The sequence below is a fragment of the Pipistrellus kuhlii genome, unplaced genomic scaffold (genome assembly GCF_014108245.1).
Source record: "Pipistrellus kuhlii isolate mPipKuh1 unplaced genomic scaffold, mPipKuh1.p scaffold_m20_p_2, whole genome shotgun sequence".
Taxonomy (NCBI): Eukaryota; Metazoa; Chordata; class Mammalia; order Chiroptera; family Vespertilionidae; genus Pipistrellus; species Pipistrellus kuhlii.
In genome coordinates, this window is record NW_023425515.1 from 124,959,534 (window position 1) to 124,974,663 (window position 15,130).

Below are 15,130 nucleotides of genomic sequence, written 5' to 3' on the forward strand. Positions count from 1 at the left end.
GAAACACCACATGATCTCACTCATTTATGGATAATAAAGAACATTATAAACTGATGAACCAAAAGATAGATATAGAGACAGGAAAGCAACAAGCAGACTGTCAAATTACAGTGGGGAGGGCTGGGAAATCTGGGGAAGATAAGAGATCAAATGAAGGACTTGTACACATGCATATTAGTACAACCAATGGACACAAAACCTGGGGAGGGAGGGCATGTATTGGGGGGAGGGGGGATGGTATATGTACACAGATAATAATTTAATTTTAAAAAAAGAAAGAAAAAAATAAAAAAAAAGGATCAAAGCTTGCAACATTGAAAAAAATATATATTTTAAAAAATAATGGAGATGAGAATCATTATTACTCAGATTTAGTCATGTTTGTTGATAAATCATATTCTCTTAAAGAAAACTCTACCAGTAAAAACCTAATGTAATATGAGTAACTATAGATTAGGGGTTAATTTGAACTTCTAGTACCACTATTAAAAGCAAACAAACAGTGAATTCTATTAAAATAATCTTCTAATTTGTATCTACATAAGGAAGACAACAGAATATTTTAGGACTTAGCTTTAAATGAATCCCTGTGCTATGTCTGCAAATTACCAGAATTGGAATCATGTTCTAGGCTACTTCTAACTATACTCCCTATGTGAATCTGTATCAACTGGTTTGAGTTAACATTACTTTTTGCATGTAAGCCCAGCTTTAACAGATGAGCCTGTTTGTACATGAAAGTGAATAGATTATGAAAGCTGCAATTAAGGAAAGGGCATGTATACTTTGCTTATTTAATCGCCAATTAAATAAAGGTGCTTGAAGAAAGTTTAAACTTTGCTTTGGCTGGTGTGGCTCAGTCAGTTGGAGTGTCATCTTATACACCAAAAGGTTTCTGGTTCTTTCTCTCTTACATTGATCTCTCTCTCTCTCTCTCTCTCTCTCTCTCTCTCTCTCTCTCTCTCTCTCTCTGTGTGTGTGTGTGTGTGTGTGTGTTTCCCTCCTTCTCTCTAAGATCATTAAAAATAAAAATATAATAATGCTATATCTCAAAAAAAAAAAAAAGGAAAACCTCAAACTTTATAGTTGGCACAAACCCTTTAGCAAATAAGAGTTATGGATTATTTCTTTGTTTCATTCAGGAAATTCTATCAGATGAGAGTGTTAGTCAGACTTCCATTCCCACAACACTCCTGACCCAACTCTCATAGTATTCGTCAACATCATCTCTGCTGTTAAATCCATTGTGTTTGGCTCGATATTCCTCCGATTGGTGCTTTCTGAAGTATTACACACTGCTGACCACGTCCCCCTTTGGGAAGCTGTCCTCCCATGGTTTCTATGACACCAGATTCTCCTGGGTGTCCACTGCTCCATGTTTGCTTATCCTGGCTCTTCTTCTGCTGACCACACCTTAAATATTGGCGTTCTGTGGTTCTCTCTTCTCACTCCACCTCCCACCTTCTCCAGGGAGTAAGAGCACCTATCATGTTCTTATTCACACCCATGGCTTTAAAAATGATAAACCAAGTGGAATCTGTGTGTAAGTGCCCTGACCTCTCTCCTGCAATCAAGCAAGACCTGCTAAACAGCTCCATGGGGATGTCTCATATCCATCTCAAACTCACATGTTTAATCATGAACCCATGGGCTTCCTCTCAAGACTGCTCTTTCTGTAATGGTCACTCTTTTTGATGAATGGCACTATTTTCAACTTCCTGGTGCAGGTCATTCTAGGGAACAATTTCAGAGTCCTTTTTGAGCTTTTTTTCACCCTGCCTAAGCGTTTTCCAAGTTCATGTTTTCCATGTCTCTGGAACTTACCTCCATCCCTGCAGCCACAAATGTAGCCAAAGACCTTATTTTCTCATCTTGGATATTGTGGCAGTCTTTGAAGTGTTCTCCTATCTCGTCCATTCCTCACACTCCCCCAGCATGAACTATTTAAAATATAAACCCAGTCATCTCCCCTGGTTGAATGAAATCCTTTCATGTATCTGCACCACCTTCCAGAAGGTTTACTGTCCCTTAGGAACTGGTCCTGACTTAGCTGCCGAGGGTCGTGTATCACATCCCCCCCCCCTTACTCCACCTGTTCTCTATACCCCAGCAGTACTAACATATTTTCTGTTACCAGAATATGCCACACTTTCTCACTTCAGTGCTGCGGGTATGATATTCCAGCTTCCTGAGATGCCTTCTCGAATTTGTCACTTGGCTGATGCTCTTCCTTTAGAAATCCCTGTTTAGGCTTCCCTGTTTGAAGAGACCTTGCCTACAGCAGTCTGGTTTAGGTCACCTCTGATGTGATCCCTATTACTATGTGAGTATCAAAGTCCTTATTTTATACCACCTGTTTGCCTGTTGTTACTAGTTACCAAAGCATTTTTGCGGGAGCAACGGTATCTTATGGGTCCTTGGAAGCACCCTAACTTGAATGGGTCTTTAATGTATGCTCACTAAATGTGGGATAAATGAGGTAGAAGCTAAGTTTTGAGACTCTTTTAGAGAAAAACAGAAACAAACAAAAAAACAAAAAACCCACACCAAAACCTTAAAGATGAACAGACTGTCAAACTGCAGGGGAAAGGAAGGGGAGGGTTGGGAGCAGTAAGAAACCAACCAAAGGACTTGTATGCATGCATATAAACATAACCAATGGACATAGACACTGGGGGAAACGGGGGTGGGGGGGGAGGGTATGGGTGGGAGGGGGAGGCCAGGGAGAGGTCAATGGGGGGAAAAGGAGACATATGTACTACTATTTGTATTACTGTAAACAATAAAAAAAAACCCAAAACCTTAAAGATATTTATAAGGGACCATTTGAGGTCATATTTTCATAGGGAATGTGGACATTTTGATTATAGTGGAAACATTATTTTGCTTTTTTTGTTAGTTTAACCGAAGACCTTTGGTTGAGGGAGATGTCTGACATTGGTGATGAACACACGTCTTCAGACACCAGTCAAGGCTCCTCTAGTGTTTGCTCTGGGTGAATCAACTTATGCTCTGACAATGCATTTTCCTCATTTGCAAAATGAGGAATGTATTCACCTTAGATATTTGTTGTGAAGGTTTAAATAGACTTATATGAAAAGCATCTGGATATGTTAAGTGTTCAGTAGATATTGATTATCTTTCACTTTCTTTGAGTAGCTTATTAATCTAATAGGTTGGTAGATGATGTCATTTTTCAGATGAAGGAAGTACATCATTTGGCCTTCAGATAATATGGATTATAGAATCTAAGTACTTAACAATTGGATCTATTTGATCTTTATGGTAGCTTTGTAAGTTGTGGAATAAGCTCATTTTATAGTAATTAATATTATATAAATTATTTTTTACTGTATAACAATATAAAAGCATCTATAATTTTCCTAATTATCTATTATAATTAGTCTACTGTATTGACAAAAGTGGTCTAATTTTAGTCCTTTCTTGAAAGCATTTTAAAGTATACTAAATAATGTATAAGTGTGCAGAGAGTTAAAATAACTACAAATGATAATCCATATATTGAAAATTACTGTGTGCAAAGTCATACATTTAATAATTTATTTCTTTGCTCTTGCAAGTGGCATAAAGCACTGTTCATAATTCTGGAGAGTAAATCACATTAATGTGGGAAATTGGATTAAAAGGGAGACTCTAATTGGGTAGTTACTAAAATAAGTTTTCAGATAAATAAACTAAATCTAGGCAGTAAATTGGGCAATTTAACGTTTTTCAGTATTCCACAAACATTTGAAATTATTACTAAAGGTTTCCCTAAAGTCAACCCTGTACCTTTTCAGGGTAAATAATAACTTGACTTGAAAGCCTTGGCAAAGGGAATAAAGCTGCTATTCCCAACCCCCCTGGCTTTATGGGTTCTTCCCCCCACAGGTCTCCAGCAGGTTAAACTGGCTGCGCATTGGCTTCTTTTCACAAGATATAAGTAATTACTTTAAATTGTTCCAGTTTATTAAGTGAAATCCAAAGTAGCTTCTGTGCCTACCTGACATTTAGTTAATGAGCACAGTGGTACCTTCAGGAGATTAATGGAACTTTGATAAAGGGGCTGGTTTCATTGGTGAAGTAGCACATCTGGATTTCATTGGGAAAGTGTTGAAATAATCCATAGATTTGAATGCAGTTTAAAGTATTATATTACATTGTAATTTTGGTTCTTGCCAGAAGACAATTTGCCACAAGACAATTTGCCACCTGAAGGAAGAAACTGGAGGATAACTCATATAAATAAATAAAATCTACAAGAAATATTAATTGAGTACCTACTATGGTCCAGGCTCTGAGTACGAGTAATGACAAATAAAGAAAAGTAAGGACTTAGTATCTATTGTAAGCAAATTAATTGGGAAACATGAATGTATGCATGACAATGCTCTGGATACTTCCATATATTTTGAATTTATATTTATTTTAGTAATCAAGTTTTCACTGATCTCTCTGTGTAGGACTGTGTGTCGATAATAGTAAGTATTAAACATGATTTATTATTTCACTTATAATTTTCTCAGAGGAAAAGGGCATTGAGGTAAAAATAAGTAAAAGGCAGCATGTGATAAGGTCAAATATTAATAACCCTTATATTTGCATAACATTTTAAAAGTGCTCTCATGTATTAAAATTCTTAGTCCTGCTTTTCCCCTTCAGCTACTGATATACCTTCCTTTTTTGCTTTATTCTCTCAGATTGCCTGAAAGTTTAATATGCAAGGTGGAGCAAAAGTAGGCGTACAATTGTTTGTATGGAACATAATACAATCATTAATAAATAATAATACAAGGATAAATTCGGAGTTTTGCATACCCACAGCGGTAAGCTTACTTTTGCCCCACCCTGTATGCTCATGTATCCATTATTTCTCCTTTTTTTTCTTCTCATTTTTTTTAGGAAGGTATATGTGTACATATCTTACCATTACCCCCACCACCCTATCCCCCTGTTTCTCCTTTCTTTAGGCTCTCACTCTACTATCATACAATTTTGTCTGTGTAACCTCATGAAACTTTCCCCCAGTACCCAAATTCAATATCTTCCTTTCTCTTACCATTGTAGCTCTCTGTCCTGGTTGACACCAGAAACTATTTTTGAAACACTCTACTCCTCTGACTTCCCTAATACCACTTTCTGCTGCTTCTCCTTTGCCTCTCTCCCATCAGGTGGAAGGACTTGCCTAGACCAGAGTTCTCCAAAGTGGTAGGTATGCTTCTAGCTGCCCCTGGGATAATAAGATGACATTGCATGGTACATGGGCCCCCACAGAGGGGGGAGTATCTGTCAGGGAACCTCAAAGGATAGAGGAATGAGGAGGGTTTTATGAAGTGAAAATTTTAAGAAAATAAGAATGGGGACAGAAAAGGGTGAAGGTTTCTCTGACACGAGGCCTTCAGTGGTTGTTCCCTTTGTGTGTCCTCAAACAACAGCTCAGACATCTTCCTCTCTGGTTGCTCTGAGAATCTGTAACCTCAGACTTGAGGGCCAGGGCTTGAGGACAGCTCAGGCTATAGCAGGGTCCAATGCTGGGCGCTTGGGATAAAGTGGTTGGGGAAGATGGGAAACTGTAGACTTGGGTTTCAATACAGCAGCCACCAAAAGAAAGAGTGGGGGGAGGAGTAGTTCTGGAACCAGACTTTGGGTTTAAGTTGAGCTCTGTCACTTACTCGCTATGAAACCAGAGGAAATCTCTACCAAGCCAAGGAGTCTTTCCTGCTGCTTCTCACTCACCATGAATCTTCCCACACTCAGCAGCAAGTCCTGCCAACTCTATCCCCAAATCTATCTACTTCTCTCCACTACCGCTTCAGTCCAGACCACCATCACTTCTTGCTGGGCTAATGTACTAGCTTCGAATTTTGTGTCCTTTCCTTCTTTTGCCATTTAGACACTATTCTTCATAAAGCACCTGGCACGATATCTTTGAAATAAAATCAGGTTAATGTTGCTCTCCGAATTAAAACCCTCCAGTTTTTCTTTCCAGAGTATAATTCCCAAACACTTAGGCATAGCTAAAGGCCTTGTTTGACATTGAATATAATTGTTCCTCATTCCAATTTCTCTGTTTTCCTTGAACATGCAAAGCTTGTTCTTGTCTTAAGGACTTTGCAATAGCTGTTTCTTATGCTTTTCAGATTTCAGTTCAAATGTCCCTTCACAGGCCAAACCCTACTTAAACAACCCCTACTCCTCTCCGCAGCAGCTCCTAATACTTACCGGGTACAGAACTCACTTCCCCTAAACACATCTGTGGTACATAACTTCCTTCCTTCATAGCTTGTCACTATCAGAAATTATAAAGTTTATTCTTGCCCCAGCCATTGCTAGTACATAAGTGACCTGACTATGTTTATTCTGTTTGTCTTTGCTATCTCAATGCTTAGAATGATGGCTAGCACACAGTAAGTATGCTATACTTACTATACAGTAAGTAGTCAACAAATGTTGGTTGATTATTGAATGAGCTCAGTACATCTCTTTGAGACCAGAATTTGCAGTGAGAAAGAATTAAATGAAATTTTACATACATTACATACATATGGTATATTATGTAATATCATTAAATATATATATCGATGTGTAAAATCTCATTATATATAATATACCCATAAATTGAGATTATATACAGATGCCAGATCTCTATCTGTATCTACCACGCAAAAAGCCTGGCCATATTGAATGTAATAAATGGTAGATGTTATATTTTCCATGCATAAGACCTGACAAACTCAGGATCCTAGGGGCAAGTTCTGACACTAAATTCATTCAGCTGATAATACTTATTGAAAAACTTGTAGTTTCTCAGAAATGTCATCTGAAGACCTGGTTAAAACATTTTCAAAATTATGAGGAGGCCACTTGATAGCAGGTCTCCTAAATATTTTCTCAAACCTGATGGCAAAGACTCTGGGGAAAGAAACCCTTTGGAGTTCACTGTCTGACCTTTACCAAATTTCCTGACCCACTCAGAAAACTTGGAATTCCATTCCGAAGGCTATTGGGGAAAGTAATTTTAAAACACTTGTTTTAAAAGTATGTTTTTATTGATTTCAGAGAGAGGAAGTGAGAGGGAGAGATAGAAAAATTAATGATGAGAGACAATCATCGATTGGCTGCCTCCTGTACTATGACCTCCTGGTTCACAGGTCAATGCTCAACCATTGAGCCACACATTGGCTGGGCAACACCTATATCATTTTGATTAGGAATTAATTCTCAGTATCCAACTTTTCTTGAGAAGATCATTAAATACCTTTTGGATATTCAGCTCATCTTTGTTTTGAACTATGAAATATTGAGCTGAATACAGTATTCATTTTCAGTTGACTGATTAGAATGAAAATAAGTTTTTTCTTCTTATTTTCATGTGTGCATGTTTGCAAATCAATTAGCTCTGTCATTGCTTGAAGATTGTTATTCATTTTTTAATTGGGTGGCATTTCTTTGTTTTCATAATATTTATTTTTATACTTATTTTCTGTTTACAAAGTCAGACAGTGGAATTTATGTTTCAGTAAATATATTATCCTTCTTAAAAAAGGTTTAGATAAAGTGCCTATGGTGATAATATAGTATTATTTTAAAATAAATTTATTTTGTTAAAGGGCTTTTCTTTAAAGAAAGCTTTGAATAAGTGACAAAGTTAGTGTGCAGATATGATAGCGTCATGAGGATGGTAAATGGCAGCTGAAGCAGGAGAACCAGAGATCTATCTCGAGTAGCATTTCTATCTGTGGTTAAGGACTAGTTTTGTTTCCTAAACTTTCAGTTCACTACAGGATGCTTTTATAAAATACAATAACAATTAGTTATTAGAAAAATAAAATTAGTAAGGAAGACATCAAAAGATTAAATTTTAAATTATTGAATTCAGAACTGGCTTTTTTGCATACAGCTAACAGTTTGAGACTGACAGTCAGTTCATGGACCACAGTCTGAGTAACACTGACCTAGAGAAAGGGTACAGACTAGGGCAAGGTCAGTATTTAAGGATGGATCAGAGGAAGGGCAATTGCAATGTCTCCTTTTTCAAATCCTATTTCTAAATAGTCACTACTAAATCTTATTATTCTTTCCTCTTCATTCCCAAGCAAGTTCAAGCCCTTGTTTCTCTTATTAAGTTACTAAAAAACAAGGCCTATAAAAGTTTACTAAGTAATTGTCAATGACTGTTGATATTGTCCAGTATATAATTCAAAATCTCTTTGAATATAGATCTGTAAAGCTTTTCTTTGAAATTTAGTACCAGGAAAATATTTTCTTTTTACTAGTAAGGACTGATATTTTTTCTTTGATTCTTTCAATCAGACAAGGAGGGTTACATAACACATTCTATTATATACCTTATGGGTTGTTGTGTGTTTTTTTTTTTAATTAATTAATTAATTAATTAATTAATTAATTTTTTGCTAAGAAAATCAAAGATAGATTTAATATACAATCACAGCAATTATATTGGTTTTCTATATTCTTCTTCATTTACATAGGTTTTATTTTTCTGTTGTATGAATCTCCAAACTGAGAAAAGGAATAGGTATTGGAAAATTCAATGCACGAATTCTGTATTTTCCAATACCTATTCCTTTTCTAGTACTTCTATCCAAATAAAGGTGAAAGACCTTAGAGTTTAAGAAAAACAAACAAACAAACAAACAAACAAAAATACCTTAAGTAATCCATTAATTTTTTTTAAAAGATTAATTTATGAGTTTATCTAAATATTTTTAGTAGATAAAGGCTACAGAGCTAGAGATTTAAATGTTGTTATTGTTTTATTGTGTCTATTTCATTGGCATGGAATTTAAATTATCCTCTGGGATTGAAACAGTTAACAGAAGGGCTCATGATTTTCTGGTTATTGTTGATAGACTGTTGGAAGTAGACCTAGATTTGTTCAGGATATGGAATAGGCATGATTCATCTAGTTATTTTGAAAGGGCTGTCTGATCCAGTTCCGGGAGAAATGCATTTGTTTGCCTGCTCCACTAAGGAGGAAGGCAGACGCAAAGTGGATTGTATGACACCATGATTACTGGCCTTAGATAAGGAGCTCAAACTGCAGTGTCAACCTAAGGGCATCTAGGCCAAGTGGTGGGGAATGGGATTTGGAAATACCAGGAAGCAAAGTCTTCATCTAAAGTCAGTTTAAATCTGTATTCCTTTAGATACATTCTTTTTGTTGTTGTTGTTGTTGTTGTTGTTGTTGTTGTTTTTCAAGTTAGTTTAATTTGACACACATTCTTGTGGGAAGTCCAATAACTCTTGAGTTTTTTCAGTATTTTCTGTGTAACTGCTGGTAGGAAGAGATGCCATTCACGGTCTATCTTGTAAAGTCGCCATGGAGGGATTAGTTGTCAGGAGGATTGGAACTATGAGATGATGTACTCAATGATAAAGTGTAGAAAATATCCTGGTTTAGTGGCAATGACGAATTTATTGAGATTTAAATTGTTATTTGGACTTTCCACCCATCATGAACACTGAGTCAGGAGCATTTCACAACATCAAGATTATCATCCTTTATTAGTGATTGCAGCCTGGGAAGTCTTTAATGTGCTACTCAGTTGACTTAATGTAGGAGAAATGAGAAAGGGAACAAATTCCTGAAATATTTATGCTAGAAGAAAGTGCTGGTTGCTTGCGCAAATAAAAAAAATCAGTAATGCATTTAAGACATTTATAAAAAGTCACTTCACTCATCATCATCAGGTATTTATTTTATGTGCTTCCTGGCTGCATGGAATGTCCATTTTTAGTGGAAATAACTTTAGTACAGAAATTGTGACTAAGTGGTTTACATGTGATAGGAGGAATGAGATAACTTTTATTAGCTGTGTTAATGGAAGAATTTTTTCCCCAGCTCTATTAGGAAATTTCTGGAATAAAACTGCAACAAAATACCAGAAAATTTAGGCTAAAAAAAACTAAACATTTTATTTTATATTATAAAAGTACTAGAAGCCCGATGTACAGAATTCGTGCACAGGGGTGGGGGGGTTCCTCACCCCCCTGCACCCTCTTGCAATCCAGGACCCCTCACTCCTAACCACCCCACCTGCTCGCTCCTTCCTGCCTGCCTGCTCACTCCTTACCGCTTGGCTCACTGCTTCTTAGTGCTGTCCTGGAGACAGGAGAGGTTCCCATCACCGTCACTGCACTCACCATCCATGAACTCGGCTTTTGGCTGAGCAGTGCTCCCGCTGGGAGAGCACTGGTCATCAGGGGGCAGCTCCTGCATTGAGCGTCTGCCCCCTGGTGGTCAGTACACATCATAGTAACCGGTTGTTCTGGTCATTTCCATCATTCCGCCTTAACGGTGACTGACTTTTATATATATAGATGATAATAAGAAATGGGCTTATTGATGTAGCAATACTGCTTATTGCACACACACATAACAAAACAAAACACAATGCAACATTGACAGAGAAGTTAAGCAAAGTATAAAGGAAAAAGTTATAATAGTAAATGATCAGATTTCATAAATAATAGGAACACAATATATGGGACCAGCATGTCCTCCATATTTGGGCAATAATTTAAAAAGCAGTTCATTTAAACACTTGCTATAACTCTAGAATATTTATATTGCTAAAGTTGATTTAAATAGAGTGGATACTCTACTGTTATAATCTAACTAGAGGCCCGGTGCATGATATTCAGGAGGAGGGGGAGTCACTTAGCCCAGCCTGTGCCCTTTCACAGCCCAACTGCTGGCTTAGGCAGGTGACTATCCCCTGAGGGGTCCTTGGATGCAGGAGGGGCTCCTGTTGTGGAGGGTGCACTGATTACCAGGGGGCAGCTCCTGCATTGAGTGTCTGCCCCCTGATGGTCAGTGTGTGTCATAGCAACCAGTCGTTCTGCTGTTCAGTCGATTTGCATAATAGCCTTTTATTATATAAGGTTTTATAGAATTATGGATTAAATGCTAAAAATAGCAACCTAATAATAGTCTCTTCTGACCATAATGAGAACTATTTGTAATTCATATTAATATCCTTAAATTATTCTATCGATATATTCAAGCAAAACGATTACTGTGGAATTCACTTTCGAAGATAACTAATTTATACTTTGACATTGGTTGGACTGCACAGGTATATCTTGTATAAAATATTTAGTTACTGAGAAATTAGAAGTCCCAAAAGAAATTGTTTTCTCTTTTCATCTTTCATATTCTCTGGACAGTTTCCCCTCAGATGATATATTTCAAAAGCATAAGAGAAAAGAACTCTCTCTATAAATGAATTCTAGTGTTTACAGTGAAATCTTTTAAACACATTTTTAAAATTTCCCTTTTTGTGGTGTGCATGTAACCAAGCAACAGATTATATAAGTAATCAACCTCATAATCAGTAGGAATTGGATTGTAAAAATTTTTTTTATATTTACTTTGCAATTTTTTTTTTTTTTTAGAATCTTTTGCTGCTACAGCACCATGGTTTCCTAGATCATTAATGTTTCCCTAAAATTGCTGGAACCCTTACGCCATCTTCCTTGCTATGTAACATGTCAGATTTTCAAAAAGTGTTTTTATTTCTTTTCTTTCTTTCTTTCTTTCTTTCTTTCTTTCTTTCTTTCTTTCTTTCTTTCTTTCTTTCTTTCTTTCTTCTTTTTAAGAGGGAGAGGAAGTGAGAGGGACAGAAGGATAAAAACATCAACTGGCTGTCTCCAGCATTGCTCCCCACTGGGGATGGAGCCCGCAGCAACCCAGGCATGTACTCTGACTGGGAATTGAACTGGTGACCTCTTTGTTTATGGGTCCATGCTCAACCCCTGAGCCATATCAGCTGATCTATAATGTATCAGATTTTTATGTCTTCTCAGGGATCTTAGGTAATCATGGTCTATCTGGTCTAAGCTCCTTTCTCTGATGAATTATTTTATATTTGAAAATGTTCTTAATGTTTTCCCTTCTCTGCATCATGTTGAGTCAGGTAGGGAAAATATTCTTTTTATTTTTTTTAAGTTCTATTGAAAAATATCAATCCCAGAAAGCATTACCATAAGTAGAAGTCCTACAGAGTCTATCTATCTATATATAAAAGCCTAAGCGACAATTACAATTGAATGACAAGAATGACCAGTTGACCAGTCACTATGACACACAATGACCACTAGGGGGCAGATGCTCAATGCAGGAGCTGGTGGTCAGTGCTCTCCCACAGGGGGAGCACTACTCAGCTGACCAAGTGCCAGACACACGGCTCATGGCTGGCAAGCACTGCTGCAGTGGTGCAAGCCTCTCCTGATCAGCACTGACTGGGCGTGAGCCTGCATCTGGTGCAGTGGTGCCAGGATGAGTGGGAGTGGCAGGCAGGAGCAACTGGCAGCATTGGACTGCCAGTTTTGGCCCAATCCTCAGGCCACGCCGAGGGACTCCACTGGTGCATGAATCCATACACTGGGCCTCTAGTATTCTATAATGGCAGAGACTTAATTAAGAAAGGTAAAATATCTTAGAATGGAATGTTAACACTTGGCCCAAAGATCCTTTGCTCCTTTTTAAATATGGGTGTTGACCTCTAGCAATAATGCACTCTCAACCTCTCCTCTCTCCGAGTCTCATTTTCTGAGACGCAAATATTCATAATTTTTAACAAAGAAGTGCAGAGCTACCTATTTTCATTATCTTGGCTTCTGTTGGCCCAAGCCTACATCTCCCCATTAGTAATTTAGCAAGAGAAACTCCAAAACAAAGACACTGATGATGTCTCATATAGCCATTCATCCTCTTGTATTGATAGTAGTAGATGCCAAGATCAAATTCCATGTCCTCTGATATTTTTTCATCCTTTGAAGTAGAATTTCCTGAAAAAGAAACTGTGAAATCACCATTTCATCTTTTTTTCTGACAATTAAAAAAAAAACAAAAAACCTTCTGACATTTTACTATAAGTATGATGTTAACTATAGTTGTTTTGTGTGTGTGTGTGTGTGTGTATGTGTTTTTAAGATATACTTTATCATGTTAAGGAAGAACCAATTCATTCCTAATTTGCTAAGTTGTTTGAATTTATCATGAATGAATCTATAATTTTAGTAATTATTTTCCTGAAATTTTTAAGAAGATCTGATAATTATTCCTCTTTTTTTGTTAAATAAACTTTAATAAATTTTTCTAATCCTAAATGAATCATGTAATCATGTATTTGTTTTTGAATCATGTATTTTTCAAGTACACTATACCTGTTACCACTGCTTAAAATACAGTTGAAAATTAAATCTTCTAATATTTCATTAGAAATTTTAGATCTATTTTAAGAAATGAGATTGAGCTATATTTTTCCTTTCTTACTCTGCCCTTCATCAATTTTGATATTAAAGCAATATTAGTTTTACAAAAGGAAGTGAGAAGCTTGCTCACTTTTTATAATTTAGGAATTGTTTATAAAAGATCCAGCTTTTGCCTGACTGGCATGGTTCAGTGGTTGAGCTTTGAGCTATGAACCAGGAGGTCATGGTTCGATTCCAGTTGGGGCACATGCCCAGGTTGTGGGCTTGATCCTCATTAGGGGGCATGCAGGAAGTAGTTGATCAATGGTTCTCTCTAATCATTTATGTTGCTATTTCTCTTTTCCTCGCCTTTCTTCTCTGAAATAAATAACAAGTAATAAGAAATATTAAATGTTTTTATGATACCTCATTCTTGAGTAATAGTTAAACTGAGTATTCTATGTTATTTTCCCTAATACAACATCATATTATATCTTTTATTTTTTTGGCCTCTATTGTTGCCAATGAGAAGTTTGTTATTCCTCTTATTGTCATTACTTTGTGTTTACATATTTCTACTATTTCCTCAGGTTGCATTTTAAAAATTTATTTATTTATTTATTTATTTATTTTATTGCTTAAAGGTATTGCAAATAGTTGTACATATGTCTCTTTTCCCCCTCCTCCCCCCGCCAATTGACCTCCCCTTGGCCTCCCTTCACACCCCCCGCCCCAGCAGTTGCCTTCATCCCCCCACCCCCAGTGTCTTGCATCTGTTGGTTGTGCTTATATGCATGCATAGAAGTCTTTTTGTTGATCTCTTACCCTCTCCCCCCCCACCCTCCTCTGGTTACTTTAATACTTCCCCTTCCCCCAAACTTGCTGGTACATTGAAATTAAATAAAAATAAGTCTGGACTTATTTTTATTTAATTTCAAGAACTTGAATCTTCAATCTATTGATTTATGCCTTTCATCAAAACTAATTATCAGGTACTTATAACATTTATTTATATAAATATATAGTTATATATAAAATCTATATATATAAAAGCCTAAGTGACCAAATGACTGAACAACCAGTTGACCAGTGGATATGACGTGCACTGACCACCAGGGGACAGACACTCGACACACAGGATCAGGCTCCCTCCTGTTTGGATTGGGCCTGTGGGATTAGGTCCAAACCAGCTATTGGACATCCCTCAAGAGGTTCCAGGTTGTGAGAGGGTACTGGCCAGGCTTGGGGACCACTGGTGCACAAATCTGTGCACTGGGCCTGTAGTATATCTATAAACTTACAAATATATAATTTATATAAATATATGTTATCTCTCCCATTTTCTCTCTCTAATTTCAGACAATTATTTAATTAATAATATCTTTCTCATTTTTGCTTCTAACTCTTTTAGTTTCTCTTCCACCCATTTTATTTTTTATTTTCCTGTTTCATTCTAGGGTATTTCCTTCAGTGTGTTTTTCCAGGTTATAATGTCCATCTTTAGCTGTGTTCCCACCTGCTCCTTACCTAAGTGCAGTGTCAGTGGCCCATGCTCTCCCTAGGACCTTTCAACTTTTTTGGCAGCCTTTCAACTGCCAGTATTTCTTTTCTTGGATCAACAAGCTGGAAATGTTGAAAATTAGCACCCCACCCCCCAGACCACTTTACATAACTCCAAAATTGCTGTTTAAATATCCAACTCCCTCACAGCTCAGATGGGGTAATTCTCAGGCTTATGTTTTGCGCCACATTTTAGAGGTTCTGCATGTGATTGAGTTGAGCAGCCTGCTTTGGAGGCTGGCTTAGCAGCATGTCCTTTATTGGCTGCCTTCCCCTGCTGGTATCCCTTTTTTACTTTCCTGTCATTCCATGCACTTCTCTAATAAACTGCCAGGTCTGGGGTTTTGGT